Here is a 19,971-nt window from a genome sequence, read left to right as displayed (position 1 = left end):
TATGGTCAAGGCTTAAGGAAACTTTGCGCGACCCTTCAACTTTTTGCCGGGCTCGTCAATCAAAACTTGAAAGATACTCATCAATGGGTTTGGTGTTTGGGGAGACACAATCAGGTGTCTACAACACCCATATATCCTTCGCCTACTGTATGGTCTGTATCTACTCGCGAAATTGTCTTTTTTAAATTTGTAGTGCTAGACACTGGTGAAACTGTAATCGTCAAGGCCTGCGACTCCTACTCATATGACCTTCCAAAGACTAACAGTGTGCTTCATTTCCTCTTTGTTTAGCAAGTACTCTTCTCCCATATCCATCTATTAATATGTTGCTAGCTATTTATGCACGAGATGCGTGCGATATTATAAAGAATTTTAAAATATTAAAATCAGGCTTGATGTTTTTAAAAAGTTAAAAATAAGTTAACAACATTAGCTTTACAGAAAAATTAATAAGTTCACACATAAATATATATATAGAAAACTTTTAATAAATAGTTTTTTTTTCACTTAACCTTGTTCCTTTGAGTTTCGAGTACGGTTGGCTAATATTACTTTTTGATTTTATGTATACATATTATCCACTCATGTTGTTTTATCAATTATTTAAGTCATTTCCCTTTTTTTTTTCATTTATGTTTTTTTTTGTGCATTAAAGTTATAGAGTAATATTTAGTAGTATGGATAATAAAATAATAAAGATTTAGTTCATCATCGTATATGTATATTATTGATGCAAAATTAATTAATTATTAGTTCATATTACATTTTTATTCACTTATAAATATGGTTGAACATTAACCTTCTAAATTTTATTAGATCAAACTTACAAATTTATAACGATTCGGGGTATCGTCCGATCCAATAACTAGTTTTTAAATTAAAACGTACACACGCACAAAAAAAAAGAGTAAAGTGAGGGTTTTGAGAAGAGCATCCATTCTCGGATTTTTCAGGGCTGCTTTTACAAAATTGTTTGTTGCCAAAAATTCTACCGTTGGATAATGCTCAAATTTGAGAAGCTCGTTCCTAACATCAAGAAATTTATTTTGGACGGTTGGTTCGTCTTATTGAACTCTGGTTTGGTCAGAATTGCTATTGGACAGACTTGACTTATGGGTGAATTCTACACCTTTTGCCCTCTAATTTTGATCTCATTATTCTCATAATGTTGTTGTTGTTGGTGGGTGTATGAATTCTTTGTAGGCTGATTTCAGGTTCTTTTCCCTCAATTTATCAATAAGAGAAGTATAGGGTGGACTCTTTAAATGGTCCCGTGGTTTTTATCCTTCACATCAAAGGGGTTTTCCACGTATAATTCGTTTGTGTTGTTTGCTACTTTATTCTTCCTGTCATTGCTGGTTTGTTACTTGATTATTGATGTTTTTATGAGGGTGATTTGGTGTGACAATTTAGGTTGATTGGATTAAATTGTTGGTTGATTGTCTTGTGTGTGACATTGTGGGTGTCATAGTGACCCCTTTCCGATTCCTACATTAACACATGCATGAGAAAAAAAACAAAAATCAAAACAACAAATTAATTCATAAATAACGCTCATGTTTGCAATTCTATAATAATGCCCCAACTTATAAATTACATTAAGTAGGACAAAAAAAAAAAAAAAAAAAAGTAAACTAACACAATTATTAGTTTTGTTATGACTTGATCTAAACATTTTTTCTTCAATCAAACAAAAATTCAACCTATTTGAATTGATTTAACAAAGGAAGAGAGTAAATGCATAAAACCGGATTTTTAGCAATGTATAGAGCTGATTGACTACAAAACAATGGAATAGCCTTTGGATGTTGTACCCCAAACTCAATAGCAAACCTTTCAACCATTTTAGCTCACAAGTTATGGCTGTCATAGAACGGTACTCTGCCTCTACTGATGACGTCAAAACCGTAGGTTGCTTCTTTGTCTTCCAATATACTGGTGATTAGCCTAAAAACACTAACCAACTTGTCAACGATCTCCGAGTAATTGGATAAGCCGCCTAATCTGAATCACACCATCCTTGTAGCGTCAAATCACTATCTACCCGTAGCAAAATCCCTTGCCCGGGTGTACCTTTCAAGTATCGAACCACACGTAAGGCAGCATCCCAATGCTCCGTCCGAGGTGCCTGCATGAACTGCGACAATATGTGCACTGAATAAGCTAGGTCCGGTCGTGTCACAGCAAGATAGACCAACCAACCAATAAGACGGCGATATGCTTCCGGATCTGCAAGTAAATCACCATTCGTATGACCCAATCTGTGATTTTGCTCTATCGAAAAGCCACTAGGCTTTGCACCTGTCAAGCCAACCTCAAAAATAATGTCTAGCGTATATTTACGCTGACACAAAAATAATCCCATCGCACTTCGTGCGACCTCAATGCCAAGAAAATATTTCAGGGACCCTATAGCTTTCATTTTAAAACAGTCACCCACATAAGCTTTAAAAGCTAATAACGCAGCGGAATCATTGCTAGAAATAATCAAATCATCAACATAGACTAAAACATTAATCTGAACACGCCCCTCAGTGAATGTGAATAAAGAATAATCAGAGTAGGATTGAAGAAACCCATACCCTTTTAGAGCAGTAACGAGCTTAGCAAACCAACAACGCGGAGCTTGCTTCAAACCATATAGCGACTTTCCGCAATCTGCAAACCAATTTCGGATTGGATTTTTCAAACCCCGGGGGAAATTTCATGTATACTTCTTCTTCAAGATCACCATGTAAGAAAGCATTGTGCACATCCATCTCATGAAGTTCCCAGTTCTTTAAGGCGGCTATTGCTAAGAATGCTCGGATAGTTGTCATCTTTGCTACCGGAGCAAAAGTCTCATTGTAATCAATGCCCTCCGTTTGATGGTTGCCAAAGATCACCAATCCGGACTTCAATCATTCTACATCTCCATTAGACAAATATTTGGTCTTATAGACCCATTGGCTACCAAGAGCACGTTTCCCGGGGGGCAACTCCTCCAATGTCCAAGTCCCATTATCTTCCAAGGCTCGGATTTTTTCTTGCATAAATTGCTTCCTTAAATGATTTTGGGTCTTGACCCAAAATGATTGCTGCCAAACTTGTGATAATTTACAGAAAATTTATCACAATTAATATAGTGTGATATGGGATAGGGAGTACCTGAGAATCGCTGTGGAGACGGAGTAGGCAAAGATGGAATTTTAGCAACAATAGTGTGTGTGACATAATCCCATAACAACACCGAAGGAGTTTTTTCTCTAAAACCACGACCCAACTGTTGCGAAGCTGCTGACTGTAGCGTGGTTTGGGGCTGTTCAGTGGCTGCAGTAGGCTCAGGTGTAGGTGCAGCAGGCCCCCCTGCCTCTATGTTTTGTTGCTGTTGTGCTGCAACACCTAGCTGTTGTTGTGCAATGCTTTGCTGCAACACCTAGCTGCTGTTGTGCAATGCTTTGTTGCTGCTGTTGCGCACTGCCTTGCTGTTGCTGTTGTGTGGCAGTGTGTGGCTGCTACTGTGCTGTAGTGTGTTGCTGTTGCTGTGCAGCAGTATACTGCTGCTGCTGTGTAGACCAAGCGGGCGCTGGTTGTCCAGCGGGCTGGGCAGTAGCCTGGCTTCGCTGATCGACCACCCGACTATCGCCCGATGGGTTAGCCAGATTATTTGTAACATACAAATCTTCCTCTAAAGTATCTAACCCAACATTATGATCGTCAAAATCCTCATCAATAATCACATCAGACATTGGGACAATATTCTCCGGCTCGATGTTCACCACTTTCGAGCCTACAAATGGAAATACATTCTCAAAATACTTCACATCTCTAGAGACAAAGAATTCCCTTTTATCAAGATCGTACAACCTCCATCCTTTCTTTCCAAAAGGATACCCCATAAACACACATTTTCGACTTCGACTTTCGAATTTATCACCCTTGGTTTTCTGATTATGAGCAAAACACAAACAACTGAAAATCCAAATAGCAGTATATGATGGAGGATAACCAAATAACATCTCAAAAGGAGTTTTGTTATCTAATAAAGGAGTTGGAGTGCGATTAATCAAGTGAGCGGCAGCTAGTACACACTCCCCCCAAAAATAAATCGGCAACTGTGCTTGAAATCTCAAGGCCCTAGCAACATTCAAAATATGTTTATGCTTCCGTTCAGCCCGACCATTTTGTTGAGGAGGCCAACATAAGAAGTATAAAACAAGACCCCAATAGCAGCAAAACAATCACGCAAGCAATTAAATTATGTGCCATTGTCACTTTGAACAACTTTAATCGTTTGAGAAAATTGACGATCAACCATTGCAATAAAATTCAAAAATACACGGAATACTTCCGTTTTATCATCCAACAAATAAATCCAGACAGCACGGGAAAAATTATCCAATATCGTTAAAAAATAACGAGCTCCACAAGAAGAAGTATGTCTATATGAGCCCCACAAATCACAATGTATCTTTTCAAATATGTGACTCGCCTTATTATCACTAGAAGGAAATTTGTCCCTAGGGTGTTGAGCCCGAAAACAAACCTCACAATTCTTATCCAAGCTACCGGTAAGACTATCAAGGGGAAGTAACTTCACTACCTTCTCCGAAGGATGACCAAGTCTATTGTGCCATAACTCTAACTGTGACGTTGCTCCATTCACTGAAACATGTTGCACAAAATCACCGCCGAAGTAGTAAAGTCCATCTCATCTAGCCCCCGTTCCAATTAGCGTCCCCTTTTGGTCCTGTAGCACACATAGAGGAATTAAAATTAACAATACAATGCAAATCATCGTTTAATTGAGAGACTGAAATCAAATTACAACTCAATTTGGGAACGTATAGGACATGCTTAAGCACAAGTGAGTCCGATAAACGAATCAAACCCTCCTTTTCTGCAAGAACGGTCTCACCGTTCGATAGACCAACCGGACAATCAAATATCGGCGTTGTATCAAACAACCAAGTATCAATGCCAGTGACATGATGTGTGGCACCCATATCAATTATCCACAAATTAGTATTGAATTTACCATGCAACCTATTAACCAACACCTAGTGTTACAAACAGTAGGTGCCATAGATTAGGATTTTTTTTTTTTTAAAGAAAAAACCTAGGCTCCGATACCATGTTAAATATTAATGAGGAATAATATGCTTGACTGTATTCATGACTCTTGGCCGAAATATATAGCATGATGTACAAGATAAGTATGGCAAGAATATTGACAATATTATCTCCTTAACATAAATCTACCCTTGCCAACTAAGAGTATCCTAATCAAACCAAATCAAATCTTCAACATATATCATATATCGTAATAGGATTCAACTAATAAGGGCGTTGACCTTCGATATTTCCCGGAGGATCATAAGCACAAGCATAGAAAGGCCACCCAGCACCACAAGCAACGTTAGCACAACCAACACGAACCGAGTTGCGCCAAACTAATTGAGTATAATGAGCGCATTCTTTACCTTTGACACATGAATTTGAAGTGTAGTTATATTTGTTCTTTTCATTAACCCATTCACCTATGACCACCCAACCAATGCTAGCCTCATAACCCGACGCGATGTTCATCCCATATGGACTCTTTACATCATCTTTGACAATGCAATCAGATTTCACCTTGTCAACAAAGTCTTGAATATAGGCTTCAATCTTATTGTCCCATGAAACTGGGGCTACCCCTACTTGAGCGCGAGCAGCGTTATGACCATCAAGGATGGATTTTTTGTCATTTTCGTCGATGCATAAATTACTTTTGAATAAAAATGTCGCAGTATATAGTAATGAAATTGAAAGTTGGAATAACCTCATATTTTTGTTGTGATATGATTTGAATTGATTGCTAGAGGAATGATATAGTATGTGTTGCAATATGTATAGACTAAATTTATCCATCCATTTTGCTTGGCTAGACTAAGGGGTTGTTTGGTTACACAAAGAAAATGGGGGAAGTGGAAAATCATGGGAATTTGAAAATGGAAGAGTTGTTTGGTTAACAATAAAAAGTGGAAATGAGGGAATTGCAAATTCATGGAAATAGTGACTTCCCATAAAACATGGGAAGTTAATTACCCAACCCCCCCTAGGTACATCAAAATTCCCATGATTTACAACTTCCTTCATTCCAACCAAACAACTTTATGCAATTCTCATGAATTTGATGTAGTAATTTAATTCCCATGAAATACAAATTCCTATGGAAAGTAAATTCCCATAGCAACCAAACGACACCTAATTGTAAATGCATGCATTATTTGTGGTTGATTCTTATTCACATTACAATTGATGATGATTAAATTTTCCAAAGGCTTTGCATAACCTATAATCCAATATTTGATTCCAAGTATAAAGTTCTAAAATTAGGTTGGCTAAACTAAATGTAAATGCATGCAAATTTTACTCGTATCATTAATTATTATCGGTCTCTAATTAGATCATTACATGCTTTTGGAGTTTTAGGTATGCTTTTGAAAATGTTCAATTATCAATTATTTATGGCCACAATTAGAGCAACATGAAATTGTTGTTCACTTATTCATTGAAATCTTACATACACCTGGACCTGGTTACACCATACTACTTTGATATTGTACGTTCAATCGTTTATACAATAATTTTTTTTTTCTCTCTCTACTACTTAAATTTAAATTTTTATAGTAAAGAAATTAATTTAGTTCTGGACTTCGTACTTTCATTTTTTTTTTTTTTTGATAAGTATTCACTAGTAGCCTTTTTGTATGTTAATTTTTCTGTGACACAAAAAGTGGTGACTACTAAGAGAAGGAATACAGGATTATCTCAAATTGTTAAGTCGAGTAGCATTTTATATTGAAGGGTTTTGGTTTTATATTCCCCTTCTCTCCCTTTCTTAATGCCATTCCTTTTTCCTTTTCAAACCAAATCTCCCTAGCAATATTATAGCCATTTTAGGTAAAAACTAAACTATTTAAGAGCCAACTTATATATTGAGTAATAGAGATTTTATGAACTTGATTGAAGCTATGCTCACAAAATCCACATTATTTTGTAACTTTGTAATTATAGTTGTGTTTTTTTATTATGCTCCAAATTTGGATGTGAACATGAATTTTAAAACAATAAAATAATAATAATAATAATAATAATAATAATAATAACAAAATAAAAAATAAAAAAAAATAGCGGAAGTTTTTTGGCCCACGAAGGACCCACGTAGCCGTCTGGTCGGTATCTTTCCTCCAGATATTGCTCGTCCTGCTCATGGTGTTAAGTTGCTTGGTGATCCTGTCAGTGCGGATTCTTCTTTCTGTGGTGAGCTTGTTTCGCAGAGAGTGTCGAAGACCATTGTGTTAATGGATGTTGTTGCTAAGCTTGATGATCCCCAATGTGAGTTGTTACTACTTCATGCATGTACTGGGGTTTCAAAACTCTACTTTTCTATGCGCACTTGTCCTCCTCATCTTTTTGAAGCGGTCCAGATTTCTTTTGATATGGCCCTTCGAGCTTCTTTGGAGCACATTGTAACCGCTTCTGGGCCAGATTGGCAATGGGGACTTGCCACCTTACCTTTTTCTTCTGGTGGATTGGGTGTCTATTCAGCGGGTGATGTCCGACACTATGCTTTCCTTGCGTCGCGTTTGCAGTCTTCTGGTCTTCAGGCTTCGCTTCTTCGCAATTCTGGTATTGTTGATCCAGGACCAGCTTTCGATGGTGCTCTTAGTCTTTTTAATAGGACTGTGGAGACTGACCTTATGCGTAACCCTAGTGAGATCGCTGCCCCCAAACTCATGAAGAAATTGGTAGATATATATTTCACGAAGGTCATTGCATCTGTAGAATCCACTTTCTCCTTATCTCCGCGTTAGGTTGCCTTATGGAAATCCGAGCAGGGAGATCACACTTCTGCCTGGTTGCGAGTGGTCCCAATATCAGGTTTGGGTCAGACTATGAATGGTAAGACTTACCGTTGTATTCTTTGCTACCGGTTGGGTGTTCCCTTATTCTCTGTTTCGGCACCGTGTTTTGCTTGCTCAAGGGTTTTTGATGGGGATATTTATGGGGATCATGCAGTTTCCTGTGCTGGGTTGGTGGGTAATAAACATCGGCACAACGTTGTTCGTGATACCCTTGTTGATATTTGTTTTCGCTCTGGGATTTCTGCAAGAAAAGAGGTTAACGTTGGGTTGACTGGAGGGAGCGACGGGGCTCTTCAACCAGCAGATGTGTTGCTTTATTCCTGGGATAGAGGCCTTGATGTATGTGTTGACTTGAAGGGGTCTTCCCCTTTGACGCAATCTGGCTTGTCTGACTTTGTTCCTGGTTGTGTTGTGTCGGTTGCGGCTCAGTGGAAGCGAGACAAGTATGGGGCGCGTTGCAAGGCTATTGGCTATGGTTTTCTTCCTTTCTCCTTTTCTTCTTTCGAGGAATTAGAGAGGGATGTCGTTGCGTTGTTGAAGCGGGTTCAGGCGTTCGCTAGGACTCAGGATATTGGTGCTCGTGCAGCTGTTCACATTTTCAACAGAATCGGGTTCGCTATAGCTAGAGGGGTGGAGGCCCAGATTGTATCTCGGCTCCCCACTAATTTCTTGTAAATCGATTGACTTTGTAGGTTTTTGTTTATAATAATAATAATAATAATAATAATAATAATAATAATAATAATAATAATAATAATAATAATAATAATAATAATAATAATAATAATAATAATAATAATAATAATAATAATAATAATAATAATAATAATAATAATAATAATAATAATAATAATAATTAATAATAATAATAATAATAATAATAATAATAATAATAATAATAAAATTAATTAATTAATTAAAAAAATAAAAAATGGAAGTGAACATGGGCGAAACGGATTTTGTGGACCAGTCAAAAAAGCCCAATTGAGAAAGCCCATGTTTATCTAAGAGCCTAGTGGGCTAGCTTGTTTAACCCAGACTGCTGCTACACAACTAGCATGTGGAGTCCAACTTACACCCAATTTTATTTTATTTTTTTCCCAAGTAATACAAAAGTACCAGCCACAAACTCATTTTTCACATATCTTTTGTCTAACTGACCCAAATTCTTCAGCATTATATCCAACAATTTAACCCACCATTTTCCAATTCAAAATTTTACAGTAATACAAAAATAGGACAATTAATGTAATATGTCAAATGTATACAATACATTAATTAAAAGGTGTATTGGACCCAAAATTGATAAAAGTCATGCACATTGATTTTGATTTTGAATCTTTCTTCGTCACTTTTTATCTATGAACTAATAAAAATAAAATAAATAAAATAAAAATAAAAAAATATATATATAAACTCGGGAGTAAGGTACATCCAAGGGTATTTTCTGTTTATTTAATATTTTTTTTTTCATTTAGAAATTTTTAAATGAGCAAAAAAAGAATATCAAACGAGCAAAAATCACCCATGGGTGCACCTACCGATATGTACACCCGGATGTATATAAAAGGTGTTGATGAAACAAAGGCTCAATTTAGAAACATGACTCCATATGTCTTTGCCCAACCCTTGTTTGTTTCACTCATGTATTTTGTCTGATAACCTTGTAATTAATATTTGATTTATCTTAGTAATTTCTTACTTTAAACTACGTATATCTTGGTTGTTTCACTAGCTAAGAGCAACTCTAATAGTTATAACTAAGAAATTACTTATAATTTTCATAAATTCTTAACTATATAGCTTGATCATGGGAGCTAAAATATTAAATTAGGTTTTTCAAGCAAATTATATGTGAAATGAGTTCCTATAATGTGTGAACTTGATATTTGAGCTGTGAGTTTGTGAATTTGTGATTATTGTGAGAATTCTAGAATAATGTTTATGGTCGTATAATCTAATCAAATCAAATTCCTCAAAAAAAAAATTAATTAAAGCGATGAAATAAATTTCAAAATGAAGAGAAAAAATAGGAGGAATGGATTGTAAAATTATATTTTGGTTGGTGTTATTTGGTACATTGTCAGTGGTGCTCTACCTTTGTTAAAATTTTTGCTCTACCCCTGCTTAAGTGTTGCAATTATCAAACCGTTCCTTATTTGGATATTCCTTACTTGAGATTAGTAATTTGAAATATCATTATCGTCATTTAAGGTGTGTTTTATTTGTCTGATTTTTATTTATCTAAACTTATCTTATCTTATATGAACTAATCTGAACTTATTAGACCTTAAAAAACTTATTTTAATTAGTTTCACTTATCTTATCCGAACTTATTTTAAAATAAAATATCATTATCGTCATTTAAGTATGAATCACGTATATTAAAAAAAAAAAAATCAAAAAAGTCCTCCAAGCTGCTCCAAAAGACAAAGCGTAGGCTCCATCATATGTGGAAAAAATGAAAAAAAAAAAAATCAAGACATGAAGATACTTTAGACCTACGCAATAACTAGTACTGTAGTCGAATGTTTGCTGCGCCAATTAGCAACTCAAATTGCACTAATCGCGGGTATTAGTGGACTATAATTGCTAAAGTAAGGTAATTAAAAAACCCAATTATGGATAAACCCGCCAAATTAATCCTAATTAACATAAAGGTGGTATAAAACAGTAACGGTAACAGTTAGCCGAGAATCACGGGGTATAAAGTTTAGAGAAGTCTCAGAAGACTGTTTGAGATATGCAACATTATTAATGATCAACTGTTGCTGCCATAGTCCCATTATATGCGCATGTTAGAACTCTCTACGTCATTATCATCAATTAGGCCTTTCATTTAAGTCTAAAGTTAATGGTATAGTTAGGATCCTGTTCAATCTTAAAGACTCTATTTAATCAAGCAATTATAATGTTAGAAGTTTAGAACCCTACAGTCTTATTGTGTAGGTACGCATATCATTGAATTGGGTCATTTGCGTCGAATTTGAGTTGTATGTGTTACTTTCGAGGTTGAGTAATTTTGGGCTCGGTCATCATAGGTCGGGGTTGTTCTAGTCAAGTAGTCATAACAAATATGAGGGCGTTGAGGTAATTTTGCATGATTTAAAAGTCGGTAGGTAAATTTAATGGAGTGTAAATGTGTAAAGCTATTTCGTTGAGTATCACTAATTCACTATGAAGGTATATATAATACCATTAAATTAATGTTCTATCATTGGTAATATTATATCTCACAATGACATAAACATTTGATGTATCATGCATCACTTGCATAATTATTTATAGCATGAAAAATATATACTCCGTACTCGTATATTATAGCATCATCCATTTTTTTTTAAGGTTAAGGAGAAGGACCCTGATCGTATTTCAATCCTCGCGATTTTTTGGTCCAGTATTTACAAGTAACACTTTGAGACTGAGGGGGAAAGGGTAAGGGATCCCCACCCTCAAATTAAAGTGTCTCTAGTGGGGATTGAACCCTCAACCTTAAGGTTGGCAGGTGCAATCTTTTCAATTAGACCAAGCTTAGATTTGTATAACACCATCCATTGGTACTATACTACTTACCTATTTAAAAGTATCTTATAGTTTTATTACTCTTATACTATACATATGCCAATGATTAAAATTTTGCCATCTTATTTACTTTCAATATAAATAGTCCATGTTGCTTAATTAGAACTTTTCCCAGTTCTACATTTAACCTAATACAACCTCTACCAATTGATTTTAAGTTTGTTTGCCCAATTGAGGGGAAGGAACACATGTGGTTTTCAAGTACAGGAATACATGATTGGTGACCCAATCAATTTTCTCTAACTTGAGGCCTATAAAGTTAATTAGTTCATTGGCATTCAACATTCAACAATAAAAAGGTGAGATAGATATTTCCAATTTCCATTGGCAAGGTAGACAATGAGATATTATAAGTCAACTTAACATTCCATGGATGAAATTGTGTTTCATCTCGAAAATTTGAAGCACAATTTTTTGACCATCTCAATTTTGTATAAAAGTGAATGATGTAAAATAAATTTAGTAAGTCCTTACTATCATCCTCCCAAAAATGTTTTTGTTGTTTTAAGAATTATCTACCGGATAGCTAGAGGAGCAAAAAAATCAGAGGAGCTTTGAGCATCAAGACATAATGTTTGTTACTCTTAGTAAAATCAACTCATTTAACTTCGTAAGAAAGTCATAAAAGAAATTTGGATCTAACAAATACGACATCACTTCTTCTTTTCTTTTCTTTCTTTTTTTTTTTTTTTTTTTTTGAAGAGACAAATATGACATCACTATATATTGAAAAATCATTTGATTTCTTGTGCATCAAAATAAACATCAAAAATAAATTTATATTTTTGCAGAAAATATGAAAAGAAAAAAAGTTTCATAAAGTTAAATCCTTTTTATTGCTAAAACCACAAATTCTATTTAAGAGTAATTAGTTAATATGGTCATGTTCAATTCACCTTACCTAACTTGTTCAGATTTGAATTTTTCTAATATGATCTGGTCTGATATAATTTCTACATATTTGTGCACTAATCCTTGAGATAAAAAAATTCAAATAGATATTATTAAATTTAATTTGTGTTAATGTGTAAATTTTATTGACCAAGTCTTTTTAACCACGGAATTAAAAATTAAGACTTAATAATAAGTAAACACAATTTAACAAAAAAAAAAAAAAAAAAAAAAATTGATCTTAAAAATGATCATTTTGAAATAAGCCAATATTTGGTTAAAATAAGTTGAACTAATCAACATAGTTGTAGCTTAAAAAATTTTGTTTGTTTTTTAGTTCAAATTTTTTTTGGCTCACATGATCTAATTTAAACTCTTTTTTTTTTAAGAAAATAAAATAAGTATCAAGGTACTTAAATAAGTAGAACTAAACAAAGCCTTAGTCTTATGATGATGATCTAACTCATAAATCTTCATTAGCATTAGTTGCTAGTTGATGAATTTTCTCACTAACAAATCTATATATATGATAAATGTAACTTTTTTTTTCTAAGGAAAAGGTGAAATGGTTAAATTTAGTTTGTTATTAATCCTAATGCTTAGTGCCTCTTTGTTTAAAAAAATAAAAAAAAATTAAAAAAAAAATGCTAAGTGCCTCTCATATGGTTGTCAAAGTTATGATCCAGAATGTGGGATTATGATTATACAATCTGGATTTGGTTAAATGATTCAATGTAAAGGTAAAACTGCAATCTTATCAGTAGAATCAAGCTAAAGTAGAATCACATAAAACAATAACGTGATTGACTGATTGTACAAAATCATATAGAATCAGAACTAATTAGTTAAAATTATATCATCCACTTTTTCAAAAAATCATTTTAAGTCTATATAATTGATTTATGTCAGGAATCCACTATTAACCATTTTTCAATTTAAAAACATTCCTTAACCATTATTTCAATTTTGAAACATTCCTTAACCATTATTTCAATTTTTTCAATTATACGGAGTAGTCCGGATTTTACAAACTGATTCTATCTCATTTGATCATTTACTGATTCAAAGTAGAATTCCCATCATAATAACATTTTCTCTCCATTCATTCCCTCCCTAATATTAACCGATTTTATACATCCTAATTTACATGTAGAATATCCAACCCAGATAAGCATTTTTATTCTCTCCTTGACTCGAGGAGGTCAAAGATCGAAGACCATATAATAAAATAAAACAATAGGACGTGATATGATAATACATAGTCATACGTAGCTCCCAAAATATACACACAACACATTGGCCTGTTTGACAGTTAATACAGTTCATATTCCTACATCCAATGAGAGATGGCACATGGTCATGGATATACTCTACTTAATTATTTATACAATAATGTTATGTTTTTTTGTATTTTATTATTAAAATGCATGTGAAGTAAAATAAAGATTTCAGTTATCACATGATGATATGATATATTTTATGTAAATGTGGCATTATGATATCATGCCAATTGCCAAATGCTAGAAAACATGATGAAAAGCTCAATCAGAGAGCTCTTTTGTGTGGACCTTTATTGTTTAATATTCTGCTGACCTAATAAACTTGTTGAATCTTCTCTTATCATCCTTTTTTTCTTCTTGAGTATAATATATACTTTTTTATATGTAATGTTGAGTTATCCAGACTGCCAAATTATTTTCTTCGAGTCTTTTTACTATAAATTTGTTCCATTTTGGATTTTGGATGTTCTTTAGATGTGACAAAATTGAACCAAAATGATCGATTGGTCAGAGTTTAGGCCAATAAAAACTTTTTTAGATATAATTTACAAATGCGTTAATAGATCAAGGCTAGGCCGGTAATATTATATGGGTCAAAATGTTGGACATTTAGGAAGAGATGTTAATAATATGATGAGTGCATTTAGCAAAGATTTATATGTTGAGATAAATGTATAAGAATAATTTTTATGAAATAAAACTAGGAGTGTAGACATTTCGAGGAAATTAAAGTTGGAACATTGATATTGAATGATGTAGAGGAGAATTGGCTATGATTAGTCATAGTTCTTAACTTCTTACATACATTGGCTACACGCCGCCTACACTGGTTTTAGCATACCCGACATTGGTTAAAGGGTGCATTGGTAAAGAAGACTGGGATAATAAAAAGTTTCAAAAAAAGACAAGGGAGTATGAAGATGATCGAATTGTAAAACAATAGTTAAGAATGATATCATGAAAGTGAGTTTGCAAAAGCATGTATCACAGTACACCGGTTAATGGATGGAGTAAGGATTTTTGTGGATGATCACATGAGAACGAGATAGATTATCGATTCATGCACACATACATGGGTAGCCAACCCCATCATCTTTAAGTATTATGACTTTTTTTTTTTTTTCTTTTTTTTCTTTTTGTGTGTGTATGTGTTTTATATATCATTGTACGTAGGATGTCAATCGAGCAAGTCGATCATGAGCAGAGGGTTGCTTAACTCGTGTTCGTTAAGTTCCGAGTCGATCACGAGCTGCTTGTTTAGGTTTAGGTCTCTTTTTTTCTTTTTTTTTTTTTTTTTTTTTTTAACGAAAGTTTTAGGTCTCTTGAATTTCAAACATTTGTTGATTATATTTTAATCTCTATATATAAATTTTCCCTGATAAAGTGTGTAAATTTTAATTTATTAAGTGTCAAGATAAATTTTTGTTTTTAAGATAGAAGAATAGAAAAATATTGAATTTCTTGCTTACACACTTATCGAGTTTTGAGCTGATTCGAGCGAGCACGAGCCAACTCGACACTTGAGTGTTGACTGAATCAAGTTCGAGCTACTCGCGAGTTACTCTGCTTAATTAGCACCCCTAATTTTACGTATTAAGTTCAAGCATAGCTACATTAGGGTAATTAAAATTATTATCTAGCATACTTTTTCATAGCAAATCTGAATTGAAGGGAAAAAAAATGTATACTCTATAAGTGAAAATGTGAAATTGTAAAATTAGTCAAAACGATTAAAATAATACTCCCTAAATCCTTTTTATTTGCACTATGGCCCACCTATCCGAACTAGCTCGGTAAACCAAAAAACTCATCAGCTTAGATCAATATGACCTAAATACCGAATGATTGATTTCTTTGCTACTCGTAGTGTTAAATTGTTAATTATTCATACTCATCGTACACTTTATCCGGAGGAGTATTCATAATTCATAGAATAAATTCGTTATGTCCCTTATTAATTGGTTCAATTGATGATTCTACGCACTTCTCCATGTTATGCTCCGCTGGTTTTATTTTCCTCTCTTTATGGTTGTCCCGTGCCATTGCGTATGTTGGTCGTGCGGAATTTCTGTCTCAAATTTAAAGTCACTCAATTATTTCGATCTCATTTTTAAATTCCAATTATTGTAATATAATTTTATTTGTTTGTCTAAGGTTATTTAAACAAGAATATTATTAATGAACCGAAAGACATAGGAAATTTATAATTAGCGTTGAGTACATAAGATCATGGTTGTAAAAATTAAATTTATTTATTATAGAATTTTGTACTTATTCATTTATTTTTTTTCCAAGACATTTGCTGCAGTGTGCATGGGGTAAACTATTTTTTTAGGGGATTATAAATACTATATAATTTATTATTGCTTTTTAGTTAAAAAAAATAATTATAATCCTCTTACAAAAATATAAAGAGTTTTGACCAGATACATAGTAGTTTATGACACTCAATGACTCAATACTTCGAATAATGAAAAAACATAAATACGCATATAATACCTATTAAACAACTTACGGATTTGTGAGAAACTACCTAATAAAAAATATTATAATATCAAATAAAAGGTAAACTATTGTAAAAGACTATCTTTGGCCGAATTTTTTTTTCTGTTGACCTAATTTTCAGGTGTTGACTCACCTCAATCGAAACACCCTCGAAACCACCACAAGGGTTGGTTTTCAAGGTGGTAAGGTTATATTCTGGTGGTTTGGGGATATTTCGAATTGGTGGGGTAGTTTCGGGCTACGGAATGGTGGTTTTTGGGGTAAGAAATGGTGGTTGGGTTTGGAGGGTGGTTTTGGAGTGGTGGAGGCAGTTGCAAGCGGGTTGTGTTGGTTTATTTTCAATTAGGTTGAAAGAGGTGGTTTCGGGGTTGTTTCGAGGTGGGTCAATGCTAGAAAATTAGACCAACGGTGGAAATCCGACCAGAGGTAGTAATTTACAACATTTTACTTTTTATTAGGTAGTTTTTCACAAAAATCTGGGTTTTGGTTATGTAGTTTTGATAAAATATCCTATTAAAGATTAATGGTCAAAATTAGTATGTATATGAATAGTAAAAAAAAAAAAAAAAAAAAAAAAAAGAAGTTAAACATGTTAATTATTATGATGAAACGTCAAGAATATTTATATGAACCTAGTGCTTGATTACATACTTAATTTGTTGACCCTAAAGTTTCGATGATGACTTAAGCAAACTCATGTAGATTTAACTTGTTCTTAAGTTGTGTGGATGAAAGGTTCTTAGTGGAATAGGTTATGTGTGATGATGATCCAGAGTAGGATGGAACATATAACAAGGCTAGGTCTGAAGACAGCTTATGAAGGCTAATAAAGAAAGCATCGAAGAAAATTAGAGGTCTAGTTCCTTATTCAGGGTGGTTAAAAGTTTCGGTGCTTTTTCTGTGTGGCCGGGGTTACTTATTCAGGGGTTACTCAGTCAATCAAGGGTTACTTGTTCTGGGGTTATTCAGTCGGTTAGCGCGTTTTTTGTGTGAAAGTAACCCCTGACCGACCGAGTAACCCCTGAATTAGTAACCCATGACCGAGTAACCCCTGAATAAGTAACGCCAGAATAAGTAACCCCTATCCCCTAACCCCTGAATAAGTAACCCCGGCCACACGGTGTGACTAGCCACGTATGAAAATTTGTGTAAACGTTTTGAGTAAAAATAGGGAAGTTTCTTCTGCTTGCTGCCCAAGTTCTCCTTAACTGCACATTCCTATAATTTAGGAAATTGTGGTTAGTGGAACTAAGCTAACAGTGGAAGTGACTGCCTTACTACTTCTATAAATAGGATGTTTTCAGTTGGGACAAAACACACTTGAGAATTGCAATCTTTTCTTGTTTTAAAAAAGAGTCAAATCCACTTGGTCAGTCTTAAAGTGTCTTTGTGCTTAAATATTAGAGTTAATCTTGAGTTGTATTTGGGGTTGGACAAAACACACTTGAGAATTGCAATCTTTTCTTGTTTTAAAAAAGAGTCAAATCAACTTGATCAGTTTTAAAGTGTCTTTGTGCTTAAATATTAGAATTAATCTTGAATTGTATTTGGGGTTAGAGTTTGAGGGAACTCTAAGTTAGAAAAGCTTTGAGTGAAGCTGTTCGTTAGAGAGAGAGATTTAGAGAGTGCAACTGGTTGAGGGGTCGGTTACTTGGGGTACTAAAGTTCATTAATTGAGGAACTTGAGTTTGAGTCTTAGTTTGTAATAGGTTGTTTTCCCTATTCTAATTAAGAGTTGAGTTTTAAAATCTGTAGTGGTCGTGGTTTTTTTTTATTGATTAGGGCCAAGAAGTTTTCCATGCTAAATTCTCTCTTGCTTCTTTGAGTTCTTTTAGCTTTATTTATAAATTCCGCAAAATTACCTTAGTTCCGCTACAATACAATTCAACCCCCCCCCCCCACCCTTGTATTGTTCATCCGAGTCAACATAATTAAAGTCGAACAATAATTTGAGTCGAAATGAATTGATTAGTAGCAGTTAACTTAATTTTGATTCACTATGTGCATACAGCAGTGTGATTAGCTGATTACCCAACTCACAATACTTTATCTGTTGTTTGTTCACTCTTGCAAAATGACTTTTGTTCATTATTCATTAAAATTGAATTCACTCCATAGGTTAGTCAATGTATGTTAACAACGAAAGTTTGTTAGACAACAGATAAATTATTCATGCAGGTTATATTACTCGAAGTAAAAAGTGTAACTTCCCAATTTGTTAGCTAGTCATAAGAAGTAAAAATTTATACAAAATCTTCTACTTTTAAAAAGTTCAAGACCTCAGATTTTGTCTTCCAAACAACTCACATAAATTCTATGTTTTACAATAAATAAGTTCCTCCATTCTTTCATTATGCCCAGCAACCAATAATATTTATCATGCTATAAACCTGTAAAAGTAGTAAAACTATAACGTTTGATCTGTAAAGTACTTCATTCTTTCTCCAAATTCATGAATATAAACCCTTAAACATTGATGAATGCATTCAACCTTTATTTCATTGTCTTTATTTCACTCATAAAATTTCACAAAAAATGTTTATTATTACTCGATCTATCTAATACTTCTCGACTACTTCCTTTATCCCTATTTTTTTGCCCCATTGCAAATAATTGAGTCAAATTTCTAAAACTTTGACTATAAATTTTCTTTAATCAATAAGAGATAATATAGTCATGTGGGGTCTTGTTGGATTTGTCTCATTGTATATTTTATTAATATCAGGTTTTTATAATTTTTATGCGTATAGAAATAAAGTTACTACCTCCGATTATTTTTATATGCAACTTTAGAGTATTATTTATGGGATATAAAATGTTCCAAAGTTGCATATAAAAGTAATCGGAGGTAGTATATGCGTTGCAAGACGCGTCCTGGAGACCGTATAAAGTCCAATGGAGCATTAAAAATAGGGATATAGGGAGTAGTTTTTTTAATTATGTGGACTAATTAATAATAATAATAATAATAATAAAATAATAATAATAGCGCGTTTTCTGTGTGGCTGGCTACAACGTGTGGGCGGTTGACACACACCAAAACACTAAACACGTAACCCCTGATCGATTAAGTAACCCATGACCGAGTAATCTCTGACCGACCGAATAACCCCTGGTCGAGTAACCTCTGACCGACCGAATAACCTCTAATCGAGCGAGTAACCCTTGACCAAGTAATCTTTGATCGATCAAATAACCCCTGACAGAATAAAAAAATAATGTGGATGAGGTTTTAGTCTGAAGTCTGAACCAAAATTAAACAAGGAAATGGGAAACTGATGGAAACTCTGAATTGACAATTGTAAGTATTAGGATGGAAGTTAATAATTGATATTGATTTCCATGTTGCATGTGATATATACGACCATACCATATACTATAAGTCCTTTCATCACTGCAAAACTATAGATGCAAGAGCATGGCATGGGCCTATTAAATCTCGACCGTATTGTGGTCCAGTCAATGAACTTGAGGATGATACTTGAAAGTGGGTCTTAAACCTTGAACCTAAACAACCCCATAAACAAAGACATCTCTTTTTTCCGACACCATTTTCGGTGTTACTATTACTATACTCGTCTTATTATTTACTCTATTTTCTTCATCACCTCTGGAAGATCACCCATGTGATTCTCTGACTTGAGTTTAGTTTTGCTCCTACTTAATGGGAATGCAACCAAGATTTAGAGTAATTTCCATACTTGATGATTTCTTGTCTTCTTGTAATGATGGTAGAAAATCGGGTTATAAAAATGAGAATCGATTTGGTCAATTTTAGGTTCAGTCAGATTGAATTCGAGTTAATGTTACTTGATCCTGAC

Source organism: Chenopodium quinoa, unplaced genomic scaffold (genome assembly GCF_001683475.1).
Source record: "Chenopodium quinoa cultivar QQ74 unplaced genomic scaffold, ASM168347v1, whole genome shotgun sequence".
Lineage (NCBI taxonomy): Eukaryota > Viridiplantae > Streptophyta > Magnoliopsida > Caryophyllales > Amaranthaceae > Chenopodium > Chenopodium quinoa.
This window is presented reverse-complemented; position numbering follows the sequence as displayed.